The sequence below is a fragment of the Leptodactylus fuscus genome, chromosome 10 (genome assembly GCF_031893055.1).
Source record: "Leptodactylus fuscus isolate aLepFus1 chromosome 10, aLepFus1.hap2, whole genome shotgun sequence".
In the NCBI taxonomy this organism is placed as follows: domain Eukaryota; kingdom Metazoa; phylum Chordata; class Amphibia; order Anura; family Leptodactylidae; genus Leptodactylus; species Leptodactylus fuscus.
Genome location: NC_134274.1, coordinates 53,157,843 through 53,178,164, shown reverse-complemented (window position 1 = coordinate 53,178,164; position 20,322 = coordinate 53,157,843).

The window sequence follows — 20,322 nt, the reverse complement described above, 5'->3', positions numbered from 1 at the left end:
AATACAGGAACGTCCTCATGTTACACATTTCACAACCAGGATCCAAACCGGCAGATATACATCACATCAGAATCATGTAAAGCCTCCCTAGAAATCCTGGCCACGACATCCACCCCGTCCCCCATACTCCGCTATACAGAACAGCTCCTTATGGATATTCTGCCTTTCTTTGAACTTCTGAACGCCGTACCAGATTGTGATCATTGTAAAGGAACCGCTATTCTATTGACCTAGAATTATATCGTACGACTCTTTTCATCATATCTCTGCGGCCTCGTGGGGAATGAAGACATATTTATCAACGTCAACAAACCTGCTGGATGTGGAGATCTTTTTTATGGGTTCACTGTATTATATCAAATCGCAGGCCATATATTGTATAATGAGAAAGGAATTTCCAATGCTTGGAAAGGTACTGCGTTCATTTGAATAATGGGTAAAATCAAATTAATTCTACATTAAATAGTTCTGAATAAAGGGTTTAAGTCAGCAGTTTCTAACTTGTTTTCCTTAATTACTTTCCGTGTTTAATGTCATTAAGAAGATTAAAAATTCATTAACAAGAGTACTAAAGTGGCAAATCAGTAAAGCTATCACTCCAGGTTAAAAACTAAGCTGAGGTTGACACTTTATGTACTTCCACACTACCGGCATGCTGTGGAGTGTTCATGGGGAGCAGGAATAAGGATCTTAAAATTAGAAGTATCTAGCAGTACGCTTGAGATGGGAGAGGGGGGGTGGGGGTGGAACAGCTTGTAGTAAAAACACAGTGTAACCCTTGTGTATTGCATTTGCATAAGCACATTGTAAGCAATCTACTGCTTCTCTATGTAAACCATTACAATTACAGGACATTTATGGCTTGTGACTGCTAATGGAAATATTGCTGTTTTCTCAAGACTTCAAGACGCAACTCGAAATATTTTAAGAGCTGCAACAACAAGTGAAGGAGTGCTAGGAGGTTATCGCAAGGGATCAAACTGAGATCGTGCAGGTCAGGACGATTATAGAAGAAGTCTTAGTCAAGTACAGATGTATCACCAGAACTGGAGCATGTGGAGTGTAGGCTCAAGATGTCTGCAATACGGTGGGCTCAGTGGTTAGCACTGCAGCCTTGCAGCACTGGAGTCCTGGGTTTGAATCCTGCCAGGATCATCTGCAAGGAGTTTGTATATTCTCCTCGTGTTTGCATGGATTTCCTCCCATTCTACAAAGACGTACTGATATGGAAAAAATGTACATATGGGGCTCCCAATCTACAAAAAAAAGGAGAATTACTATAAAATATGATGAAGCAGCCAATAACACAGCATTGCACTGGGCGGATATGTCGGTTTCACAAGATTTAGTGATAGGAGTACTCACTCATAAAAACGCCCAAAAGGGGGAGGAGAAGGATGTCAAGATAATTTAAAGTGTAACTCCAGTTATAAAACATATCATAAAGGAATAGCACAGGTTAATAAAAGAAACTGTAGAAAGGAATATGTTTCAGCATATAACTAGCCAGCAGCCTCCACCTCCCCTCCCCATAGAGTTCTGTGTGTGTGATGAATATGGAATTGGATCTCTATGTAAACACATAGCCAAAGTGAAGATAAGGAGAAGGAGAGCAGCCTGATAAGAACAGAAGGAAACCTATTTAAAGCAAGATGTATGGAAGAAATAGATAGACTGCATTATGAGGATAGGTTAGCAAACTGAACTCATTCAGCTCACAAAAAAGAGAGGGACAACATAATTTCTATACAGGACTGCACAGTACAGACAGCTCTCTATAGATTAACATCTTGGCCTGTAACAATGGCAGAATAACATCCTCCTATATCTAGAGGAAAGAAAATGGCACCATCATCATAGACAGGGATTATTTACTGTTAGAGAAGTAAGACTATAGCACCCTCTGCCACAAGATCCTGTGATGTTAGATGCATTGTATAAGTTCATTGCATATAGTGATATCACAGTACAATGATAATGCACACAGTGATGTCACAGTACAGACATACAGTCCTATGAAAAAGTTTGGGCACCCCTATTAATCTTAATCATTTTTAGTTCTAAATATTTTGGTATTTGCAACTGCCATTTCAGTTTGATATATCTAATAACTGATGGACACAGTAATATTTCTGGATTGAAATGAGGTTTATTGTACTAACAGAAAATGTGCAATATGCATTAAACCAAAATTTGACCGGTGCAAAAGTATGGGCACCTCAACAGAAAAGTGACATTAATATTTAGTAGATCCTCCTTTTGCAAAGATAACAGCCTCTAGTCGCTTCCTGTAGCTTTTAATCAGTTCCTGGATCCTGGATAAAGGTATTTTGGACAAACAATTCAAGTTCAGTTAAGTTAGATGGTCGCCGAGCATGGACAGCCCGCTTCAAATCATCCCACAGATGTTCAATGATATTCAGGTCTGGGGACTGGGATGGCCATTCCAGAACATTGTAATTGTTCCTCTGCATGAATGCCTGAGGATTTGGAGCGGTGTTTTGGATCATTGTCTTGCTGAAATATCCATCCCCGGCGTAACTTCAACTTCGTCACTGATTCTTGAACATTATTCTCAAGAATCTGCTGATACTGAGTGGAATCCATGCGACCCTCAACTTTAACAAGATTCCCGGTGCCGGCATTGGCCACACAGCCCCAAAGCATGATGGAACCTCCACCAAATTTTACAGTGGGTAGCATGTGTTTTTCTTGGAATGCTGTTTCTTTTTGGACGCCATGCATAACGCCTTTTTTTTATAACCAAACAACTCAATCTTTGTTTCCAAAATGAAGTTGGCTTCTCCAAATGTGCTTTTTCATACCTCAGGCAACTCTATTTGTGGCGTACGTGCAGAAACGGCTTCTTTCTCATCACTCTCCCATACAGCTTCTCCTTGTGCAAAGTGCGCTGTATAGTTGACCGATGCACAGTGACACCATCTGCAGCAAGATGATGCTGCAGCTCTTTGGAGGTGGTCTGTGGATTGTCCTTGACTGTTCTCACCATTCTTCTTCTCTGCCTTTCTGATATTTTTCTTGGCCTGCCACTTCTGGGCTTAACAAGAACTGTCCCTGTGGTCTTCCATTTCCTTACTATGTTCCTCACAGTGGAAACTGACTGGTTAAATCTCTGAGACAACGTTTTGTATCCTTCCCCTGAACAACTATGTTGAACAATCTTTGTTTTCAGATCATTTGAGAGCGAGCTGTCCATGTTCGGCGACCATCAAACTTAACTGAACTTGAATTGTTTTGTAGAAAGAAATGGTCCAAAATACCTTCATCCAGGATCCAGGAACTGATTAAAAGCTACAGGAAGCGACTAGAGGCTGTTATCTCTGCAAAAGGAGGATCTACTAAATATTAATGTCACTTTTCTGTTGAGGTGCCCATATTTTTGTACCGGTCAAATTTTGGTTTAATGCATATTGCGCATTTTCTGTTAGTACAATAAACCTCATTTCAATCCTGAAATATTACTGTGTCCATCAGTTATTAGATATATCAAACTGAAATGGCTGTTGCAAACACCACAATATTTAGAACTAAAAATGATTAAGATTAATAGGGGTGCCCAAACTTTTTCATAGGACTGTAATACACACAGTGATGTCACAGTACAAGGGTAATACACACAATGATGTCACAGTACAGAGATAATACATACAGTGATGTCACAGTACAGGGATAATACACACAGTGATGTCAGTACAGGATAATGCACACAGTGATGTCGCAGTATAGGGATAATACACACAGTGATATCACAGTACAGAGATAATGCACATAGTGATATCATGGTACCAGGATAATACCCACAGTGATGTCACAGTAACAGGATAATACACACAGTGATGTCACAGTACAGGGGTAATACACACAGTGATGTCACAGTACAGAGATAATGCACACAGTGATGTCACGGTATAGAGATAATGCACATAGTGATATCATGGTACCAGGATAATGCACACAGTGATGTCACAGTACAGGGATAATACACACAGTGATGTCACAGTAGAGGGATAATGCACACTATGACATAGCAAATCTGTACACACAAAAATATCACTGTACAATGTGATATCACAGCATATGAATAAAGTAATTATAATGACGTGACATTAACATACTAGAGGCACATTCAATTTTCCGAATTCCCTTCCACCATACATAGTAATCACTAATTGCACCCTAGGCTTCAGTGCAAATGGGCCTTAGTTGTTGGGTCCCACATAGGCACTATGTCTTCTTCCCTGTTGGAAGACATATGTTCATATCAACAGAGGATCAGATGCCTTGAAAGTGATAATATCACCAGTTATGGGAACTATATTTCTATAGATGGACATACATAAATACAGGGATTTAGAGTAAAGGAAGAATTTTGTTCCCTAACCTGGAGAAATTGGCCTCTGTCTCATGGTATTTGCCTTCTTCTGGGTCTACCTCGTAGGATTATGGGTTATATTTAGTGGACCTTTGTCTTTTTTAACTTAGTCAACATGATTAAGAGATATCAGATGACAAGCAGTTCCGTCAGCAGCTTGTGTCACCCATATTTTATCATACCCTACATGACCCTACAATCATATTATGTGAGGGTCTATCTACTGACAGTCCTGCTACAATGTAATCTCATCTCCACTAGGAGTAGTAGGGGGTTGTAGCAGAGATGTAAATATATTCATTTTTAGCCTCTGTCTGCATCATAGTTGAGCTGTGTGTAAAACAAATCTGGCAAGCCCCGCCTCTTTTGCACTTGCAGGTTGATTTGCATATCCATAAGAAAATATCTCTGCATTGCTTCATTGGTTTGTAGTGACAAATGTATAATTCTGCTCCTATAAAAGGTTACCATATGGCATTATTATGAGTTGGAACGCATTTTGGACCTTGCCAACTCCCTTTAAGGCCTCTGTTTCTGGCCTATCCTGTGAACCCCTTTTGAGCCATTGCTGTTGCTATTTGCCATTTTGTGTAGATTACTAAACTAATAGCCCCCAAACAAAGAATGCTACACTTGAATTTGACAGGATTAAATTTTACTGAAGTACAAATATTATTGATGGTTTTGTATAAAAACTGGTAAAATGTTTTTTAAAAAAACAACAACATTGTGGTGTGGATATATATTGTATATAGTGTGTAGAGGTCTGGTGTATTGAGCGGTGCTTGGCTGCTATACATGGATATTAGTATTCATATATGGACGCCTGTACAAGCTCATTGTGGTGTAGATATATAGTATATATAGTATAGAGGTCTGGTATATTGGGCGGTGCTTGGCTGCTATACATGGGTGTTAGTATTTATATAGGTTTATATATGGCCGCCTGTACAAGCTCATTGTGGTGTGGATATGTACTGTAGTATATATAGTATAGAGGTCTGGTGTATTGAGCGGTGCTTTGCTGCTATACATGGGTGTTAATATTTATATATGGCCGCCTGTCCGAGCTCATTGTGGTGTGGATATATAGTATATATAGTGTTGAGGTCTGGTGTACTGAGCGGTGCTTGGCTGCTATACATGGATGTTAGTATTCATATATGGCCGCCTGTCCGAGCTCATTGTGGTGTGGATATATAGTATATATAGTGTAGAGGTCTGGTATATTGGGCAGTGCTTGGCTGCTATACATGGATGTTAGTATTTATATATGGCCGCCTGTCCGAGCTCATTGTGGTGTAGATATATAGTGTAGAGGTCTGGTATATTGGGCAGTGCTTGGCTGCTATACATGGATCTTAGTATTTATATATGGCCGCCTGTCCGAGCTCATTGTTGTCACTGATGTTCTCTGATCAGGTTTGGCAGATGTTCCTCTTTTAACACAAAAAACAAGTCAAAGGCCTGGATGAATATAACTATTCGCTAAGTTGGGAATGCCAAGACGCCGTATTCTTCCCCCTTGTAATAAGTATGAGCTTACGGAAAATGTTTCAGTGTGTCCAAGTTTTGAGAAAGAGACAGGTATTGGAAACCTGGGAGGGGGAGGGAGAGGCAGAAACTCCTTATACATTTTAATTATTTAAGCAGAACTTGAGCTGCCACAGTTGAAACCCTTCTTTTTTCTCTCCAATGTTTCCTGGAGAACAGGGTCATTGTTGCAAAGGTCTGTAATTTATTTTTCACAAGAGATCTAAGGCTGCCTGGATTGTAATCTGATCTGAAGCTCCCACAGTCTCTTTACCTCCCAATGCTGCATTCATGAACCTCCCTTCCAAAACATAGTGGTGGCCGGGATTGGCTGCTGGCGGCTCTCACAGAGGTCCATCGCCGCTACAATTAATACTCTACCTCCACCTTCTCCTGCCCAGGATAATTAAATGCAACAATCATCAATAGCCGGGTCTGAGCCACCACTATCCAGGGTCCACCTTAAGGACAAACATGATAAGGTTACAAGGGAGAGCAGCTTGCAAACTGTAACTGCTTTGATGAAATAACATTTCATTATCCACCCAGGGAAAGAGATCTTCTATTGTCTAAACTAATTTGCTCCTTTCAGAGACTTTGCAGTTTATGTCTTTGCAGGCTCAGGTTTTAGTTTCTTCACCACCAGGCTACAGCAACCTGACCACTTCTTTGATGCCCGAGCTTCAAGATGTTTCCATTGTGTAACATCTGGATGGGAATTATTTTTGATAGATATGTTTCACCAATTAAATTGGTTGCTTTGATTTGATACATAGGTATCTATAGGTACATAGAAATGACGGATCTTTGACGTGTCCACATTTTCTATCTTTCTAATACTGTCCACTGCAGGAATGTGCAAGTATTAGTCTGACCATAGCTGTTGCCCGATCATGATAACAAGAACAGAAAGATACAAGTTACATGGATAAATGTGATTTACCTAGAAATGATTAGATTTCTGCACCTTTGGGCTGCTTATGGGCATTCAGCTGGAAGGAATACCAGAATTTACGTCATTTACGCCTTTTGCGGCTCTGGCCTCAGGACTATTCTATTGACCCATCACAAATTGATAGCTCTGGTTCAGTTGGATGGAATGCCATTGTTTATACCATGGCCAGACCAGGCATCTCCGCCATGTGGACTGTTTTACTAACCCATCGCAGCCCCTGCCCTTTTGCATGTTAACTGTGACCCCGGATGTGACAACTATAAAGAAGGGAAATTTATGGCCAATAACCTATTGGTGAACCTCAGTAGTGATAACAGATGGAGCCGGGCATGTTCTGGGCTGTATTTGCAGGTTCCAAACCCTATAAGCAGAAATCCTTCTCAATCACTAATACCATGACTGCCATCTTAATGACATGTGTAGTGAGATGCGGGAAATTAATACTCCTATGTGATCCACCACTACTTTGCCATCCAAGTGCCATAATAATTGCTACTAAGAAGACAAGGACCACTATTCTTAACATGTCTGGTTGTGTCACGTGGCCTTGCTCATCCACTATATCTTTACTCATATATAGAGAGTAACATATACCGCATAGCTTTTCCTTAGTTATCCCACTATTAACCCCTAGGACCTGTCACTGACCACTAGGGCCTATTCAGAAACTAAAAAGAAGAGAGCAGATATACTGTACTTATGAGAAAATCAGCTTGGGTCCAATATGAAAGGGCTTTTGTATCGTCTCACTGTATAGTGCCCGTAGTATTTTTCTTTTGAAATTGGGGGTGTATAGATGTACAGTAACCACCATAATATACAGGCATCCCTTTGCTGCTCTACTTTCAGTTCCGGTCTTACTGGCTGAATTCGTGTTTCCTATGTATTGAGATAGAACAAGAGCTGTAGGGGATAGGGGAGGTGAATATAGGGCTTTTTTAACCAATTCTGAGTCGTTTTATCCCACTAACCAATTATTCGAATCACCATTAGAGATGAGCGAACACTGTTCGGATCAGCCGATCCGAACAGCACGCTCACATAGAAATGAATGGAAGCACCTGTGACGCTGACTTTGCTGGTGGCCGGCTGGTGTCGCAGGTGCTTCCATTCATTTCTATGGGTGCGTGCTGTTCGGATCGGCTGATCCGAACAGTGTTCGCTCATCTCTAAGCACCATTTTACATCCATTCTACTACATATATATGATATCATTGGCTGTGTCCCAACTCTTTGTCAGTTCAGTCTAATTTCTCTGCATGGCGGTCACATATATTAAATATTCTCCGTATTCACACAACGCTGTGCAGTGAGATGATATTAGTCTATACAACAAGATGGAAGTAAACAAGGTTAATTATCTGTGAGACAGAACCAAACCCGGTGATCATTTTATAAAGCAAGAGAAATGTTTGGCTTTGTTAATTGCCCGACCCACCAAGCCCACCCTTCCTTAATGCATTAGGAGGTCTAGTGCTTCCATGCCCGGTAATACATCCCCGCAGGGTGACTGGTACAGATCGCCGTCCTCACCTGGAATGTAGCCGGACACTTTGTATAGTGTTTAATGTATTTGTTTTCCTTCAAAGCAGGTAATAAAACCTAAAAAGAAAAGATCCATGGCATGTTTCAAGAATACTTCCCAATTAGTCAATTTCCATAAAATAGTCATTAGCCAATGCCCTGGTCTCAGGAACATCCATTAACATCGTACAAGAAGTAATTATCCTCCCACAATCCATTCCATTGACCTGATAGCTGTTATAGTAAATGATTAGGAGAATGAATAAAACACCAAAATGCTCGAGATCCACAAGAGGCTTCTCAGGAAAGTCACATCATTCTTGGAAACATTTGCTTCGATACGCCCTTACTCCTCATGGCTTACACTTATGTTACATATATAATACATACATATAGATATGAATATATACAACGATCAGCCATAACATTAAGAACTGATATTGTATAGGTGCCTCCCCCCCCCCCCCAGTAAGTACTGCATGTATACCTAATATATCAACAACACCATCATATTCAGCCAAGAAGGCAATGCGGCAATGCTGGAGTCTTAAAAGTTCGGTGGAACAAAAAAAAAAAAAATCATAAACATATGTATAGTTGTGAAATGATATCTCTATACTGGCTGTATTCTCACCACTTATAGCTTGTGCTGTGGCTCTATGAATAATATGTACTGGATTGGAAAAAATCCTACCACTGGACACTACATAGTACCAGAATGTGCCAGTTACTGCTATCATGGCCATTGGACAGGCCATTGGATATTGCCTTGCTCTGTGGCTATACAGCCCCATATACAAGAAGCAGCAATGGACTGCTACAGCGCTAAAGTTTTCAGCACACAGTTGGGCATTCATGACTTGGTTGACAGTATACTGATTGTCCCTCAATGAAACAAGTTTGGTAGGTACTGACCACTGAATCCAGGAACACTTCACAGGACCTGCTGTTTTAGAGACCTATTTGTCTAGCCATCACAATTTGGCTCTTGTTAAGATCACTTACCCTTCGTTCACATCTGCGTTTGGTATTCCGTTCACATTGGGACCCCCCCCCCCCCGAACAGAATACTGAATGCAACTGAAAGCAGCATGCAGTATAAGCACACAGACCCCATAGACTATAATGGGATCCGTGTGCTTGCCGCGTGCTGCCCACAAAAATTGTAAACTACTTCCTGTCCGCATGATCCCTGCGGAGATTTGGCGACAAGCACATGGACCCCATTATAGTCTATGGGGTCTGTGTGCTTTTAATGGCACACTGCTTGCAGCTTGCAGTTGCATTTGGTATTTCATTCAGGGGGGGGGGTCCTCATGTAGGAATACCAATGCAGATGTAAACGAGGCATTAGACAGCCTAATTAGCCTAATATGAAGCTCTCAAGAGCCAATGGAAAATCTGCGTATGGGTCCTTTCTTTCCTTGTGGAAATTCAATAATAGTATATTTTATTATATTTCAGATTCCAGAGCCCATAGCTATTACCATGTTTTCAGGTTCCGACACATGAATTTCAAGAAGGAACAGTAGAGAAGTTACTTTATATATCCCACCTTGAGTGGATCATTATCTTCAGAATATAAATGTTACTGACTGTTACAATGTGTCACATTGATCCGCAGAATATCCACCCACTAGGAGTATAAACAGCAATTGTCTGAAATGAGTTCTTACTACACAAGCACGGGGTCGTGATTTTTTAAGTCATGTTGTGAACACATAAAAGTTATATTTTATTGGACCATTGGAATTTTTGGACATTTGTGGACTATTTCTCACCAATAGGAGAAGTGGTGTACCTTTTGGAGTCAAAGGGCAAGAAATATTACATTGAGAGTTAGAACTTGTCTTGGGTTAATAAGGAGTCTGCTTTTTTCCCGGGAGCAGCGCCACTCTTTATCATGGGGCAGATTTGGTATTACAGCTCAGCACGATTGTCTTGAATAACAGGCAAAGCCAGTGTGCAAGATTGGCGCTGTTCTGGGGGGAAAAAGCCATTCTGTACATTAACATTTAGAGAAATATTCAATGAAGAAAGCAGATGAGAAAACGGAACACGACAATATAAAGCATCACAGTGACTATAGGGTAGCACCCAATGTTGCCGTCTTCATCATTTTCCTATTTTAAGGTATACAAAGTTTTCTTCCTTGTTACCAAGCAAATTTACTTAAGATGGGTAGAAATAATGGCTGCAAAGACACAGAAATCCAGACATGTGCACAATAACACACGTGGCGGAGGCAGCAAGGCCACCATGACAATAAATTCAGGGCAGCCGGGGACAGCACACAGCCTGCTGCAATTTAAAGTAGTGTTGATTTGCATATTGAATTAAAATTAAGAGCTAATTATGCAAATAAATTATGACATTTGGCAGGAGAATTTGCTTCAAGATCATTTATTATCTTCCTTTTTATAACGGTGTGTGCATTTAACGGTCAAAGACAATATTTTAAAGGAGAATTAAGGAAGGATTATTAGTCTAAAAACAATTTCACATTAATGATATGGATTTCATTTCTGCGTCTCACACCTGGTTAGCTGATGGAGCTCTTCCCAAGGCAACGTCCTCACCGCTCGCCTAGAAACACGGACGCCGCACTTTGCTTTCTATGTAGTTTAATTTTTACTGAACATTTTATTTTACTATAAGGGAGAATGAATGAATCACGTTTATGACCGGGGCTAATGTAAATTTATATAGTGTATGTACAATAAATAAAGGGGGGGGGGCTCAAGGTTATTTGCATAGCTGGTGTTAAAATATCTAGAGACAACAACCTATGTCCATATGCATTATTAAGGCAAGAAGGTTTCTCTTCCATGTTTCAGATAGAAGCATTGACAAGATGCTGCAGGGAAAATGTGTGGCTGCTCTTGGATATCCATGATGGTATCTGCTCATGACATTGAGTGCAAGATGGTGGATTGATGGTGATCAGGGCTGGTCTCAGATAATGCTCATCCTGCCACTCCAATTAGAGGGGGAACAGGACCTCCGTTTTTGAGATCGGACAGGATTCAAGCAGTCAGTTCCCAACAAATCTGCAAGTTATATAAGTATTATAAAATAACTGGAATACCCCTCTATCAGTAAATACCCCTCTAAGTGAACTGGAAATGGATTCAACCATCTTCAAGGAAATTCCCAGTAGCTTAAATATAAAATGAAGGTTGTGGAAACCACTTTCTGGCAAATCTGGTGATCCAAATTGGAGGGACAGATACCTAAGTAAGGATTGCCCATATGTAATGCCATGGCTCTCACTGCAAAATTTGTTGACCAATGTAAATGGTATAAGGGGGCATTCACACAGAGGAAGTTGGCGCTGATTCTGCCACGATAACTCACGGCAGAATCAGCTCCGAAAAAAAGACTACCATTGACCTCAATGGGTTCCATCTTCTGCACGGAACACATTGAAATCAATCAGAGGCTTTTTAACCCATTGATTTCAATGTGTTCCACGCAGAAAACTGAACACATTTAAGTCAAAGGGAGTCTTTTATCAACACTGATTCTGCCGCGAGTTATTGTGGCAGAATCAGCGCCAACTTCCTCCTTGTCAATGCCACCTTACTTGGGATCATGATGTTATTTAAAAATAGCTTGTTCAGGATTAGAGCTGGATTCTCACATGATATTTTATTCACTGTTTTTTGATCGTGTACTGGAGTGGAAACAAAAGAGGAGGCATACTGAATCATTGATTATACTAAGGCCCCACGTAGCGAGCCACAGCAAAAAAGCATTGTGGGAAAAATCACCACGGAAATACATTTTCTGCAATTTGTGGATAGGATTCCCTAGGGACAGTAAAACACTGCTGTTTTTGCCACAGCTTTTCCGACGCCTCCAAACCGTGCTGTTTACGCCACGTGGGACCTTGGCCTTAAAGTACAATTTTACTCTTCTGCCCACTCCTGGTGTTGGATAAAAATGTATAAACTCATATGTTAAAAAAGTAAGGGTTTATCATAGTGTCTCATGATACAAGAGAGATTTTACTATGTTACACACTTTTCTCTTTCTTATTTCTTCTTGGTTTCCTTAGTTTGAACCATTTTTGCTGAAAATTTATGTACAATCCGGAGCATTTTAAGCCATGTCTTACTGTATGACTAAACAACTTTTTCAAGATCTTCGTGATGACCTTTTCATAACCATGTCTTACGCTTGTCCTCTGACCCCCGCACCAAGGAAACCATCTGCACCGATACCATTGTTGTATATTACAATGCATTGTTAGAAAAAAAGAGTCGGGCCATTTTTTTAAGATAAAAGTCCTCCTCATCCCGTGGTTAATTTAAAAGGTTTATTTCTTGAAATGAATCCTCTTCATCAAACCTGCGATCCTTGAAAATCTTTGCAACCTGCCTGTGTGGATAATGAATTGATTTGTAATGTAAATTACATAGAGTCCCCCTCCCATCCAGCATTTGTGTGTGAGTGTGTTTAATCTACAACGTTTAAGTCTCAAAATGAGCTTCTCCATCAAAAGTCTCAATTCCATTTACATTTCTTGCATACGAGTCAATTTGTGTCTGACCCAGCGTATAAATCACTGCCAACCACCGCTGGATCTGTAAAAGTCGGCACTTTTTCCCCCTTCCCTCCTCTTCCCTTCCCCCATAGGCGTATAATACATTGAAAAGCTCATTTCAAACTCCATTTGAACACATTAAAAATATATAAATAAAGATACAAGGGAACGTATGACACGGTGACCAATGGCAGCCACGCTTGTCGCAATTCTGCTCTTAACCTCTTCCTCACTATTTGGCTTCAGGCCAAAGTGACTTGCAAAATTCCATCATAAAAAAGTCATTTTAATATTAGGATTAATCCGTTGTTTTAGTCACAAGTTTGGAAACGATTTATTATATTATCGATTTATTTCATATAGTATGATGGAGAAGATCGCAGCAAAAGAGGGGGCTTTGTGCGAAAACAATATATGGGAGTGAGGAAGTAGCAACACAGCACTGGTTACATAGTAACATAGTAGAGGAGGTTGGGAGAAGACACGGGGCTACACCTAGAACCCGAGGCAAATCCCAAAAATTCATAAGACTAATGCCAATTGCCCCATGCCAGGAAAAAAAAATCCTCCCAATGCCAAAATAGTGTATAAAGCCCTGGAACAGCTTACTATCTCCAAAAATCTAATACCCATAACCCATTTCCATTCACAAAAGGCATCCAGACCCTTCTTGAACTTGTTGAATGAATCCACCATCATCACATCATGTTGCATTGAGTTCTATAGTCTTGCCGCTCTTAGGGTCCATTGACTCGGAGGAAAATGGAGAGAAATTTGGTGTGGAATTTCAGCGCAGAAAAAAAAGCCTCCCATTGACTTCAATGGGTTCCATTTTCTGCAAGCATTGAAGTCAATGGGAGGCTTTTTTTCAGCGTTGAAATTCCACGCCAAATTCCTCACCATTTTCCTCCATGTGAATGAACCCTTACAGTGAAGAATCCCTAGTGAAACGTTCCCTTCTCTAATCATAGAGGGCGTCCCATTGTCCCTGTTCCTTGTCTCCTGAGAATTGAGCAGGTATTGGTGTCCTATCATCATCGGTTCTGCAGTGGTAAATGGATGAGTATTGGAACACTATCTCCATGTGTCCCATAGAAGTGACTGGTGCAGAGGACTTGCATGTGCACAACCACTACATTCACACACTTGGGGACCTCTTGTGATTGTGATTGTTAGGATTCTGGATTCAGGGTTCCCTGTTCTCAAGGTTGTTGAGACCCCCGACAGTTCAACACCAATGAACAGAGATTTACCACCTATCCTGTGGATAAATGCTTAATGGAATAACCCCTTTAAGGAAGGAGTAAGTCCTGAAGCAAATGGACAGGTTGTGCATACGGTATGCCAGTCACTGGTGTGATCAGATATGTCACTTTAATTATAGTGCTAAACTGTCAATAAATGAAACCTCTATGAAGACAAATACTGCGCTGACTATTAGGATCAGATGAGGTCCTGTCTGCTGCTTATACCACTAGGGCTTGAACATACAATGCCTTCATGGGTCTGTATCATGAACCTGTTGGTACTTCATGTGTTTCTATGAACCCTGCACCATGTGAGAATACCTACTACTGAGTGGGTGGTGTAATAGAAACCCTTTGTCTCATGCACCACCAACATCAGGACCTGCAATAGGCATAACATAGCCTCTCAGCTATATGCGGTGTGATCTTTTAATAGTTTACCAAAAATTTAAGATAAATGAAATTTGCAACATTTTCTTCAGATCTGACCCAAAAGTGTCCCAATTGCTCTAAAAAGTGGTGTGGGACACTGTGACAGAAGTATACATGGCTAAGACTCATCGACTAAGTCATCAGGGACTCACAACTATAGTCCTACATGACTGGTTGTGCCAGTGGGAAGGCCGACTGCAAACGGAAGCTCGGGCAGGTAAGAAACTGATTACAAGTGTTGTTTGGTTATACGGTGGGTCTTGTTACAAAAGGGCATAACGTTACGTCCAGCCATGACCTTATAAGAAGACTCTCAGAGGCTACTGTTGGGTAGTGTACCGCTTAGGGTAAGTTCACATGTGAGATTTTTTGGACTGGAATTTGACGGTGGGTCTTGTTACAAAAGGGCATAACATTACGTCCACCCATGACCCTATAAAAAGACTCTCAGAGGCGGCTGTTGGGTGTTGTACCGCTTAGGGTAAGTTCACATGTGAGCTTTTTTGGACTGGAATTTGACGCAGAGGCTGCCTCAGATTCTGGTCCAAAAAATGGCTAGTCTGGATGCCGATGCCGTCGCGGCATTCTGCTCCAAATTAGGCCCAAATGAATGGGCCTAGTCGGGACGGAGGTGTTGCGAGGCTGATTCTGCCTGAAGAAAGGGCAGGTCGCTTTCCAGCTCCGGAAATGACTGAGATGGTATTTTGAGCCGGATTCTGATACGGATTCTGCGTCAAAATCCGGCCCAAAAACCTCAGAAATTGCAAAAGATTTTCTACATTTGATAAAACTAAAACTAAATTCTAACAGCAACAACAAAATGGTATATTGACTGTGTCTGCCAGGTTCTTACTCCCCTCCCTGTCTTCATTGAGAACACCATGTGAATACATATATATTGGGGTTGTCAGGAGGATAGCGGTATGTGGAACAGCCATTTGTACAGCTATTAAAGATATGGGGCCAAATTAGACACAACGTCCAACATACACATCGAAACATTGGCAAAATTGCGTGCAATTGAGAAAAATAAGAAAATACGACACAGGTGAACGGCTTAGAGAAAACACAGCCTTGCGCATCCTGTTTTTTTTGCAACACTCCAGACTAGAAGCAGCAAAAATCTGGCACCGTCCATATTCTTGTGATTCAGAAACGAATAATAATAATAGTAATCATAATCATAATAATAAAAATTTCCATGTGCTCAGCAAGTCTAAAACGGCTTCCACTGTATGGGATTGTAAGAGCCAAGATTTCAAGGACTGACTAAAATGACCCTATTTAGGAGTCTTTATCGCATTTGATTTTATTGAAACAAAATTAACTTTTTATTAAGATTAAATGTGAGTGACATTGTATGGGAAGGAGCCAGATATGAAGCTGGCAGTGGCTGTAAAGTAGATTTCCATAAAGCCTTTCCAACACAGATCAGTCATGATTTGCAGGAGTATACTGTGAATACGCTGCCCATATGCAGGGTCCGATAATGGCCCCGATTATTTTTAATTAGGTCACTTACATCTCTAATAACAAACAAGGCTGTAGGTTGTTTCCTAAAGATATTTCCTATCTGTAGTTTATGAGCATTTATGTTAATATTGAAGACAAGTTATGCCGAAAATCAGATCTGCTGTAAATTATATGTTCTGTGTGGATGATTAAAGCAAGTGGGCTCGAGTGTCTCATAAATGCCTACTGGATGCTGTGCCATGCGGATGTAATGCCTCTGTCTGCCAGCGTGTGGCACTGTGCTGCCTAGAGGTAAGAGTCAAGGGGGAAAACAGCCTAACCACTACTGTATATAGAGCGCTGACCTATACCATAGCACAGTACACACAGCATATTCATTCACATTACTCTCTGAACCCAGCTGGGCTCATAATCGGAATTTACAAAAAAAATTTGGGAACATTTTTAGCTGTGTTTCAGTATGTGCATTAGCCTTATAAATAGTGTTCAGCGAATAGTATTCAATTCACATAGGAATGTGTGTAAGCGGACGAACACCAAGGGGTTAAGCGCATGAAATATTCTCTGCGCTTAACTCCTTAGTGTTCGGCCGCACGCATTCCTATAGGAGCGAGGTATTCGACAAACACTATTAACTCATCTCTACTTATAAAGTGTTTTGTCTAATAAAACCATTTTTGAGCTAAGGCCACATCTTCCACAAAAACACTACAGTTCCCGCCAACGGCCAAAAACCCTGTGCTTTCACAACGTTGGACTTCAACCTCAATAGGATTTATACGCTATCAAAAAACACTGCTAAAAATGCCACAGTCAGATGTTACATGTGATTTCTAAAATTTCCTGCTTACATTGCATTTGATATTTTACCATAGACTTCCAGCCTAACATTCGGCTGCTGCATTTTTAGAAAAAAAAAAAAAGTGGCACAATATAGTGCCTCATTGGTCAGCCTTGCAGCACTGCAGTCCTGGGTTCCAATCCTGTCAAGGATAACATCTGCAAGGAGTTTGTATGTTCTCCCCGTGTTTGCGTGGATTTCCTCCCATACTCCAAAGACATACTGATAGGGAAAAATGTACATTGTGAGCTCTATGTGGGGCTCAGAATCTACATTAAAAAAACGAAGGTGTGCCTCATCTTCATTCATCCCTGGTGTACAAACTGGTATTTCAGCCAGTGTATATGTGATGTGGGGCCCACCTGCCATGAGGCTAGCATTTTATTAATTGGTTGCTATCTACTGGTTCATTCCAACAGGTAGCGGCCAATACTTTATTCAAAGATCCCCTCTTCTGTCCAGGCAGGTCTCCTAGTCAACTACCAGAGGGCACTGCAGTGTTCTTCAGCATCTGTACCCTGGTGTCAGGAGTGGAGATCAGACAGGAGCAAGGATAGGTGAGTAAAACATCGGCCACATTGGCTCCCACGTCTGTACAGTAGAAGTGGATCGTTGGCTGCAAAGCACAGAGCAAGTGCTGGGACTATAGAGCATGCTGGCAAAATCAAAAGGATGGGGCGTCCCACAGAAGGAAGACTGGAAGGAAGAGAGGTAAGTATATAATGGGGTCGGGGGTTGGGCTGAGTAGGTAGGCAAGGGCTAGTAGTGGGCGGGGTAGCTAGAGAGACAGGGAGGGGGTGAATGAGGGGAGGGAGAGAGAGGAAGGGGAGGAGTAAGGTGAGGGGTTAATGAGGAAGTTACATAGCAGGAAGCTGACACATGTAAACAAAGAGCTCCCAGAAATCACTCAAAACACAGCTAAAGGTATATGGGTGCATTTAGCAACCCATTAATGGCACTAACAGACTTTTAAAAACAAAACAAATCATTTTTTGCCCGGAAAACCCCTTTAAAGCTTATTCACGTGCCCACTTTTAATGGATGTGTGTTGTCCATGTTGATCATGGACAGCAATCAATCCTATTGATCTTTACTGAGCAATGCAGACGTCTGGGTTTTCTCTCCAAAGACATGCTATATTTTGATGGTTTAAAAATGCTCATAATGCCACCATTTGGAAGATAGCTCTCTATAGATAGATTTCCTCTTGGTTTTTGCTGCCTGCATTTTTTTTTTTTTTTTTTTTTGTCATTTAAAAAAAAACAAAAAAACCCAAACAAAAACGCAGCATTTGATTAATTCTTTTCCTATAAATGTCTTTATTACGGCAAAAAAAAAAAAAAAAAGAAAAGAAAAAACTTGAGTAAAACTAGATTTGGACCAGAAACCTCAACAAAAAAAAAGCCGAAAACCCACTAAGCATCAATGGTATCCTGTATGATTTTTTAATGGAAAAATTCATGCAAAAATCTGAAAAAAATGCTGCATGTTATATATTTTAATTATTATTATTATTATTATTATTATTATTATTATTATTATTATTATTATTCGATACAATTAAAAGTTGGATCTTCAGTTTAATTTTTGATCTATAACAAAAAAAGTCATATGAATATATATATATATATATATATATATATATATATATATATATATATATACACACTGCTGTCTGTATACACATGATAGTTTTATTGTACTATATTAGACAAATAGAATACAGTAAAGTCTCCCGCTCTCCATATTATGCAAATGAAATTCATATCTATGTGGATTCGCGAGTTCCGTAACTGAATTATTTCTCTCTTTGCAAGATAAAATCAATAATCCAATAAGAAAACCTACTAAACAAGTTTTGCCCTCTGGTGGAAATCCTCTTATCTGCTTGGCAAGAAGTTTAATGTCATTGAAATGACTTTAGATAAACACAATTTAACCCACAATGGCTCTGCCAGTGGTGAAATCTGGAGGAGAGAATTAGGAAACAGACTACCCATTCTAAAGCTGTTGCGCATATTTCAGGACGACTTCATAATGGGGTTGCTTCACAGGGAATCAATTTCATCCAATACATAACAAAAGAACCCCAACCTGCCTAATTGGGACATTAATTATCCTTACGGAGCTGACACTTTGCATGGCGGAGATGGGACACTTTTCAAACCGCACGCGCTATTCCATCTTTCTTATTGAAATCTCTCATTTTATTTTTGACACGAGACAAATGTTCTCCATGTAAAGTAAAATCATCTCGCTCCAGCTTTTTTTATTTTCACATTTCAGTTTTAAAAGTTGGAAAATGTCCACAAGGCAGAAGTTGTCAGAATAGAACTTTTTTTTCGGAAGTCCCTCACTTTGCTTACAATAGCTCAATTTTTTTTTTTGTGACAGTTTTGCCCCAATTTTTATAGCCAAACACAGAAACAGATGCTAAAAGGACCGTCCTTTATAATTTTCCTTCTTCAGGACTCCTTCAATTGCCGATCAGATTATGGGCAGATGTATTTCTATTGCCCCGTACACATGTGCCCAGGCCGTAGTGAAGAGCTGCAAAGTATGGAGCAGGTCTTATATATGTCCGTATTTGCGGCCCAGTTCATTCAATGTATGGGTCAGTGAGAAGCATGGATGACAGATACCAATCCGTGTGTCATCCACGCCGTTTTTACCTCCCATTGAAGTCAATGGGAGGTTTTTTTTTCCACAAGGATTCTGACGCAGATTCAGTATCAAAATCAGCGCCAAAAAACTCTTAAGGGTAAGATCACAGGACTGAAACCCAATGGAAGAAACAGGATATCATCTCTTGTGCTTTATTTTTTCATTGCTCATTTCTCTTCTTTAGGCTGAGGCCACACCTTGCTTTTTTGTTGTATTTTTTAAGCCAAAGCCAAGCACGGCTACAAAAGGAATGGAAACATATAGGAAGCTCTTATACTTCTACCTTATGCCCAATCCACTTCTGGCTTTGACTAAAAAAAAGCAGCAAAATCTGCAACAAGAAACGGAACGGAACTGAATATTACATTGGAATATTTCAGCAATATGTGGGCGAGCTTTAGAAAAATCTCATCCACTTTGCTGGAAATGCAAAATACTATGGATTTACCGTCAGTGTTTCCGCGGTGGCAAAAATGCAGCATTTGTCTCTGTGTGTCCACAAAATCCGCCCCTGGTTTTGGCTTCAAAAACTAAATCAAAAACTATCACAAGGCTGTATTTTCCCAAGTTTCTCAAAGAATTATATTTCATCAAAAAATCAAAAATCTGATATCTAATTTGTATAATTGGCTCTCTGTAAACGTAATAAATAAGAATAATTAAATAAGACTAAATTAGTTAAGCAGCATTTACAAGCACTGGGGAAATTTT